Consider the following 9,112-nt stretch of genomic DNA (forward strand, 5'->3'; position numbering starts at 1 on the left):
AGAAATTTAAATGATCATAAATTTTCACTCGGATGTCCGATTCAGGCGCATCATATATCGAGACGCTCGAAATTGAACAACGAAATCTCTAGAGAAATTCAAATCGTCATAAGTTATCACACGGAGGTCCTATTCAGGAATATCACATATCTAGACGCTCGAAATTGAACAACGGAAGCTCTCGAGAAATAGAAATGGTCATTACTTTTCACTCGGATGTCCGATTCTGGCGCATAATATATCGAGACGCTCGAATTAGAACAACGGAAGCTCTCGAGAAATTTAAATGATCATAAATTTTCACTCGGATGTCCGATTCAGGCGCATCATATATCAAGCCGCTCGAAATTGAACAACGAAATCTCTCGAGAAATTCAAATGGTCATAACTTTTCACACGGAGGTCCGATTCAGGAACATCACATATCGAGACCCTCGAAGTTGAAAAACGAAAGCTCTCGAGAAATTGAAATTGTCATAACTTTACACTCGGATGTTCGATTCAGGCACATCAGATATTGAGGCACTCGAAATTAAACAACGGAAGCTCTCGAGAAATTCAAATCGTCATAACTTTTCACAGGGAGGTCCGATTGAGGCACATCACATATGGAGACGCCCGAAATTGAAACACGGAAGAACTCGAGAAATTCAAATTGTTATAACTTGTCATACGGAGGTCCGATTTAGGCGGATCATATATCGAGACGCTCGAAATTGAACAGTGGAAGCTTTCTAGAAATTCAAATGGTCATAGGTAATCACACGGAGGTCCGATTCAAGAACATCACATATCGAGACGCTCAAAACTGAACAACGAAACCTCTCAAGAAACAGAAATGGTCATAACTTTTCACTCGGATGTCCGATTCAGGCACATAATATATCGAGACGCTCGAAATTGAACAACGGAAGCTCTCGAGAAATTTAAATGATGATAAATTTTCACTCGGATGTTCGATTCAGGCGCATCATATATCGAGACGCTCGAAATTAAACAATAGAAGCTCTCGAGAAAATAAAATTGTCATAACTTTTGACTCGGATGCCCGATTCAGGCGCATCACATATGGAGTTGCTTGAAATTGAACCACGTAAGATCTCAAGAAATTCAAATGGTCATAACTTTTCACACGGAGGTCCGATTCAGGCGCATCGTATGTCGAGACGCTCGAAATTGAACAACGGAAGCTCTCGAGAAATTAAAATTGTCATAACCTTTCACTCGGATGTCCGATTTAAGCACATCACATATGGAGTTGCCCGAAATTGAACCACATAAGATCTCGAGAAATTCAAATGGTCATAACTTTTCACACGGAGGTCCGATTCAAGCGCATCATATATCGAGACGCTCGAAATTGAACAACGGAAGCTCTCGAGAAATTGAAATGGTCATAACTTTTCACTCAGATGTCCAATTCAGGCGCATAATATATCGAGACGCTCGAAATAGAACAACGGAAGCTCTCAAGAAATTTAAATGATCATAAATTTTCACTCGGACGTCCGATTTAGGCGCATCATATATCGAGACGCTCGAAATTGAACAACGAAATCTCTCGAGAAATTCAAATGGTCCTAACTTTTCACACGGAGGTCCGATTCAGGAACATCACATATCGAGACGCTCGAAATTGAAAAACGAAAGCTCTCGAGAAATTGAAATTGTCATAACTTTACACTCGGATGTTCGATTCAGGCACATCAGATATTGAGGAACTCGAAATTAAACAACGGAAGCTCTCGAGAAATTCAAATCGTCATAACTTTTCACAGGGAGGTCCGATTGAGGCACATCACATATGGAGACGCCCGAAATTGAACCACGGAAGATCTCGAGAAATCCAAATTGTCATAACTTGTCACACGGAGGTCCGATTTAGGCGCATCATATATCGAGACGATCGAAATTGAACAACGGATGCTGTCGGAAAATTAAAATTGTCATAACTTTTCACTCGGATGTCCGATTCAAGCTCATCACATATGGAGACGCCCGAAATTGAACCTCGGAAGATCTCGAGAAATTCAAATGGTCATAACTTTTTACTCGGATGTCCGATTCAGGCAAATAATATATTGAGATGCTCGAAATTGAACAACGGAAGCTCTCGAGAAATTTAAATGATCATAAATTTTCACTCGGATGTCCGATTCAGACGCATCATATATCGAAACGCTAGAAATTGAACAATGGAAGCTCTCGAGAAATTAAAATTGTCATAACTTTTCACTCGGATGTCCGATTCAGGCGCATAATATATCCAGACGCTCGAAATTGAACAACGGAAGCTCTCGAGAAATTTAAATGATCATAAATTTTCACTCGGATGTCCGATTCAGACGCATCATATATCGAGATGCTCGAAATTGAACAATGAAATCTCTCGAGAAATTCAAATGGCCATAACTTTTCACACGGAGGTCCGATTCAGGCACATCTCATATTGAGACGCTCGAAATTGAACAACGGAAGCTTTCGAGAAATTCAAAAGGTCATAGGTTATCACACGGATGTCCGATTCAGGCACATCAGATATCGAGACGCTCGAAATTAAACAACGGAAGCTCTCGAGAAATTTAAATTATCATAACTTTTCACTCGGATGTCTGATTCAGGCACATCACATATTGAGACGCTCGAAATTGTACAACGGAAGCTTTCGAGAAATTTAAATGGTCATAAGTTATCACACGGAGGTCCGATTCAGGAACATCACATATCGAGACGCTCGAAATTGAACAACGGAAGCTCTCGAGAAATTGAAATGGTCATAACTTTTCACTCGGATGCCTGATTCCGGCGCATAATATATCGAGACGCTCAAAACTGAACAACGAACGCTCTTGAGAAACAGAAATGGTCATAACTTTTCACTCGGATGTCCGATTCAGGCGCATAATATATCGAGACGCTCGAAATTGAACAACGGAAACTCTCGAGAAATTTAAATGATGATAAATTTTCACTCGGATGTTCGATTCAGGCGCATCATATATCGAGACGCTCGAAATTGAACAATAGAAGCTCTTGAGAAATTAAAATTGTCATAACTTTTCACTCGGATATCCTATTCAGGCGCATCATATATCGAGATGCTTGAAATTGAACAATGGAATCTCTCGAGAAATTAAAATTGTAATAACTTTTCACTCGCATGTACGATTCAGGCACATCAGATATTGAGACGCTCGAAATTAAACAACGGAACTTCTCGAGAAATTCGAATGGTCATAAATTTTCACACGGAGGTCCGATTGAAGCACATCACATATGGAGACGCCTGAAATTGAACCACGGAAGATCTCGAGAAATTCAAATGTTCATAACTTTTCACTCGGATGTTTGATTCAGGCGCATAATATATTGAGACACTCGAAATTTAACAACAAAAGCTCTCGAGAAATTTAAATGATGATAAATTTTCACTCGGATGTTCGATTCAGGCGCATCATATATCGAGACGCTCGAAATTGACCAATAGAAGCTCTCGAGAAATTAAAATTGTCATAACTTTTCACTTGGATGTCCTATTCAGGCGCATCATATATCGAGATGCTTGAAATTGAACAGTGGAAACTCTCGAGAAATTAAAATTGTCATAACTTTTGACTCGGATGCCCGATTCAGGCACATCAGATATCGAGACGCTCGAAATTTAACAACGGAACCTCTCGAGAAATTCAAATGGTTAAAACTTTTCACATGGAGGTCCGATTCAAGCACATCAAATATGGAGAGTCCCGAAATTGAACCCCGGAAGATCTGGAGAAATTCAAATGGTCATCACTTTTCACTCGGATGTCCGATTCAGGCGCATAATATATTGAGATGGTCGAAATTGAACAACGAAACTTTCGAGAAATTTAAATGGTCATAAATTTTCACTCGGATGTCCGATTCAGGCACATCAAATATCGAGACGCTCGAAATTAAACAAGAAATTAAACAACGAAACCACTCAAGAAATTCAAATGGTCATAACTTTTCACACGGAGGTCCGATTCAAGCTTATCACATATGGAGACGCCTGAAATTGAACCAGAGAACATCTCGAGAAATTCAGATGGTCATAACTTTTCACTCGGATGTCCGATGCTGGCGCATAATATATTGAGACGCTCGAAATTGAACAACGGAAGCTCTCAAGAAATTTAAATGATCATAAATTTTCACTCGGATGTCCGATTCAGGCGCATCATATATCGAGACGCTCGAAATTGAACAATGGAACCTCTCGAGAAATTCAAATGGTCATAAATTTTCACACGGAGATCCGATTGAAGCACATCACATATGGAGACGCCCGAAATTGAACCACGGAAGATCTCGAGAAATTCAAATGTTCATAACTTTTCACTCGGATGTTCGATTCAGGCGCATAATATATTGAGAGACTCGAAATTGAACAACAGAAGCTCTCGAGAAATTAAAATTGTCATAACTTTTCACTCGGGTGTCCGATTCAAGCACATCACATATGGAGTTGCCCGAAATTGAACCACGAAAGATATCGTTAAATTCAAATGGTCATAACATTTCACACGGAGGTCCGATTCAGGTGCATAATATATCGAGACGCTCGATATTGAACAATGGAATCTCTCGAGAAATTAAAATTGTCATAACTTTTCACTCGCATGTACGATTCAGGCACATCAGTTATCGAGACGCTCGAAATTAAACAACGGAACCTCTCGAGAAATTCAACTGGTCATAAATTTTCACACGGAGGTCCGATTGAAGCACATCACATATGGAGACGCCCGAAATTGAACCACGGAAGATCTCGAGAAATTCAAATGGTCATAACTTTTCGCACGGAGGTCCGATTCAGGAGCATCATATATCGAGACGCTCGAAATTGAACAACGGAAGCTCTCGAGAAATTAAAATTGTCATAACTTTTCACTCGGATGTCCGATTCAAGCACATCACATATGGAGTTGCCCGAAATTGAACCACGTAAGATCTCAAGAAATTCAAATGGTCATAACTTTTCACACGGAGGTCCGATTCAGGCGCATAATATATCGAGACGCTCGAAATTGAACAACGGAAGCTCTCGAGTAATTGAAATGGTCACAACTTTTCACACGGAGGTCCGATTCAGGCACATCACATATGGAGACGCCCGAAATTGAACCACGGAAGATCTCGAGAAATTCAAATGGTCATAACTTTTCACACAGAGGTCCGATTCAGGAGCATCATATATCGAGTCGCTCGAAATTGAACAACGGAAGCTCTCGAGAAATTAAAATTGTGATAACCTTTCACTCGGATGTCTGATTTAAGCACATGACATATGGAGTTGCCCGAAATTGAACCACGAAAGATATCGATAAATTCAAATGGTCATAACATTTCACACGGAGGTCCGATTCAGGTGCATAATATATCGAGACGCTCGAAATTGAACAATGGAATCTCTCGAGAAATTAAAATTGTCATAACTTTTCACTCGCATGTACGATTCAGGCACATCAGATATCGAGACGCTCGAAATTAAACAACGGAACCTCTCGAGAAATTCAACTGGTCATAAATTTTCACACGGAGGTCCGATTGAAGCACATCACATATGGAGACGCCCGAAATTGAACCACGGAAGATCTCGAGAAATTCAAATGGTCATAACTTTTCACACAGAGGTCCGATTCAGGAGCATCATATATCGAGACGCTCGAAATTGAACAACGGAAGCTCTCGAGAAATTAAAATTGTGATAACCTTTCACTCGGATGTCCGATTTAAGCACATGACATATGGAGTTGCCCGAAATTGAACCACGAAAGATATCGATAAATTCAAATGGTCATAACATTTCACACGGAGGTCCGATTCAGGTGCATAATATATCGAGACGCTCGAAATTGAACAATGGAATCTCTCGAGAAATTAAAATTGTCATAACTTTTCACTCGCATGTACGATTCAGGCACATCATATATCGAGACGCTCGAAATTAAACAACGAAACCTCTCGAGAAATTCAACTGGTCATAAATTTTCACACGGAGGTCCGATTGAAGCACATCACATATGGAGACGCCCGAAATTGAACCACGGAAGATCTCGAGAAATTCAAATGTTCATAACTTTTCACTCGGATGTGCGATTCAGGCGCATAATATATTGAGAGACTCGAAATTGAACAACGGAAGCTCTCGAGAAATTAAAATTGTCATAACTTATCACACAGAGGTCCGATTCAGGAACATCACATATCGAGACCCTCGAAATTGAACAACAGAAGCTCTAGAGAAATTGAAATTGCACAACTTTTCACTTTGATGTCCGATTCAGGCACATCAGATTTCGAGACGCTCGAAATTAAACAACGGAAGCTCTCGAGAATTTCAAATGGTCATAACTTTTCACACGGAGGTCCGATTCAGGCACATCACATATGGAGACGTCCGAAATTGAACCACGGAAGATCTCGAGCAATTCAAATGGTCATAACTTTTCACACGGAGGTCCGATTCAGGCGCATCGTATGTCGAGACGCTCGAAATTGAACAACGGAAGCTCTCGAGAAATTAAAATTGTCATAACCTTTCACTCGGATGTCCGATTTAAGCACATCACATATGGAGTTGCCCGAAATTGAACCACGTAAGATCTCGAGAAATTCAAATAGTCATAACTTTTCACACGGAGGTCCGATTCAGGCGCATAATATATTGAGACGCTCGAAATTGAACAACGGAAGCTCTCGAGAAATTGAAATGGTCATAACTTTTCACTCAGATGTCCGATTCAGGCGCATCACATATGGAGTTTCCCAAAATTGAACCACGTAAGATCTCGAGAAATTCAAATGGTCATAACTTTTCACACGGAGGTCCGATTCAGGCGCATAATATATCGAGACGCTCGAAATTGAACAACGGAAGCTCTCGAGTAATTGAAATTGGTCATAACTTTTCACTCGGATGTCTGATTTCGGCGCATAATATATCGAGACGCTCAAAACTGAACAACGAAAGCTCTTGAGAAACAGAAATGGTCATAACTTTTCACTCGGATGTCCGATTCAGGCGCATAATATATCGAGACGCTCGAAATTGAACAACGGAAGCCCTCGAGTAATTTAAATGATCATAAATTTTCACTCGGATGTTCGATTCAGGCGCATCATATATCGAGACGCTCAAAATTGAACAATGGAAGCTCTCGAGAAATTAAAATTGTTATAACTTTTCACTCGGATGTCCGATTAAGGCACATCAGATATCGAGACGCTCGAAATTAAACAACGGAACCTCTCGAGAAATTCAAGTGCTCATAACTTTTAACACGGAGGTCCGATTCAAGCACATCACATATGGAGACACCCGAAATTGGACTACGGAAGATCTCGAGAAATTCAAATTGTCCTAACTTTTCACACGAATGTCCGATTCAAGCACGTCATATATTGAGACGCCCGAAATTGAACAACGAAATCTCTCGAGAAATTCAAATGGTCATAAGTTATCACACGGAGGTCCGATTCAGGAACATCACATATCGAGACGCTCAAAATTGAACAACAGAAGCTCTAGAGAAATTGAAATTGCACAACTTTTCACTTTGATGTCCGATTCAGGCGCATCATATATCGAGACGCTCGAAATTGAACAACGGAAGCTCTTGAGAAATTTAAATTGTCATAACTTTTCACTCGGATGTCCGATTCAGGCACATCACATATCGAGACGCTCAAAATTAAACAACGGAAGCTCTCGAGAATTTCAAATGGTCATAACTTTTCACACGGAGGTCCGATTCAGGCATATCACATATGGAGACGCTCGAAATTGAACCACGGAAGATCTCGAGAAATTCAAATGGTCATAACTTTTCACACAGAGGTCCGATTCAGGAGCATCATATATCGAGACGCTCGAAATTGAACAACGGAAGCTCTCGAGAAATTAAAATTGTGATAACCTTTCACTCGGAAGTCCGATTTAAGCACATGACATATGTAGTTGCCCGAAATTGAACCACGAAAGATATCGATAAATTCAAATGGTCATAACTTTTCACACGGAGGTCTGATTCAGGTGCATAATATATCGAGACGCTCGAAATTGAACAACGGAAGCTCTCGAGAAATTGAAATGGTCATAACTTTTCACTTAGATGTTCGATTCAGGCGCATAATATATCGAGACGCTCGAAATAGAACAACGGAAGCTCTCGAGAAATTTAAATGATCATAAATTTTCACTCGGATGTCCGATTCAGGCGCATCATATATCGAGACGCTCGAAATTGAACAACGAAATCTCTCAAGAAATTCAAATGGTCATAACTTCTCACACGGAGGTCCGATTCAGGCACATCACATATGGAGACACGTAAAATTGAACAACGGAAGATCTCGAGAAATTCAAATGGTCATAAGTTATCACACGGAGGTCCGATTCAGGAACATCACACATCGAGACGCTCGAAATTGAACAACGGAAGCTCTCGAGAAATTTAAATGATCATAAATTTTCACTCGGATGTCTGATTCAGGCGCATCATATATCGAGACGCTCGAAATTGAACAATGGAATCTCTCAAGAAATTAAAATTGTCATAACTTTTCACTCGCATGTCCGATTCAGGCACATCAGATATCGAGACGCTCGAAATTAAACAACGGAACCTCTCGAGAAATTCAAATGGTCATAAATTTTCACACGGAGGTCCGATTGAAGCACATCACATATGGAGACGCCTGAAATTGAACCACGGAAGATCTCGAGAAATTCAAATGGTCATAACTTTTCACTCGGATGTCCGATTCAGGCGCATAATATATTGAGACGCTCGAAATTGAACAACGGAAGCTCTCGAGAAATTAAAATTGTCATAACTTTTCACCCGGATGTCCGATTCAGGCACATCTGATATCGAGACGCTCGATATTAAACAACGGAAGCTCTCGAGAATTTCAAATGGTCATAACTTTTCACATGGAGGTCCTATACAGGCACATCACATATGGAGACGCCCGGAATTGAACCACGGAAGATCTCGAGAAATTCAAATGGTCATAACTTTTCACTCGGATGTCCAATTCAGGCGCATAATATATTGAGACGCTCGAAATTGAACAACGGAAG

This window comes from Glycine soja, chromosome 20 (genome assembly GCF_004193775.1).
Source record: "Glycine soja cultivar W05 chromosome 20, ASM419377v2, whole genome shotgun sequence".
NCBI classification, from domain to species: domain Eukaryota; kingdom Viridiplantae; phylum Streptophyta; class Magnoliopsida; order Fabales; family Fabaceae; genus Glycine; species Glycine soja.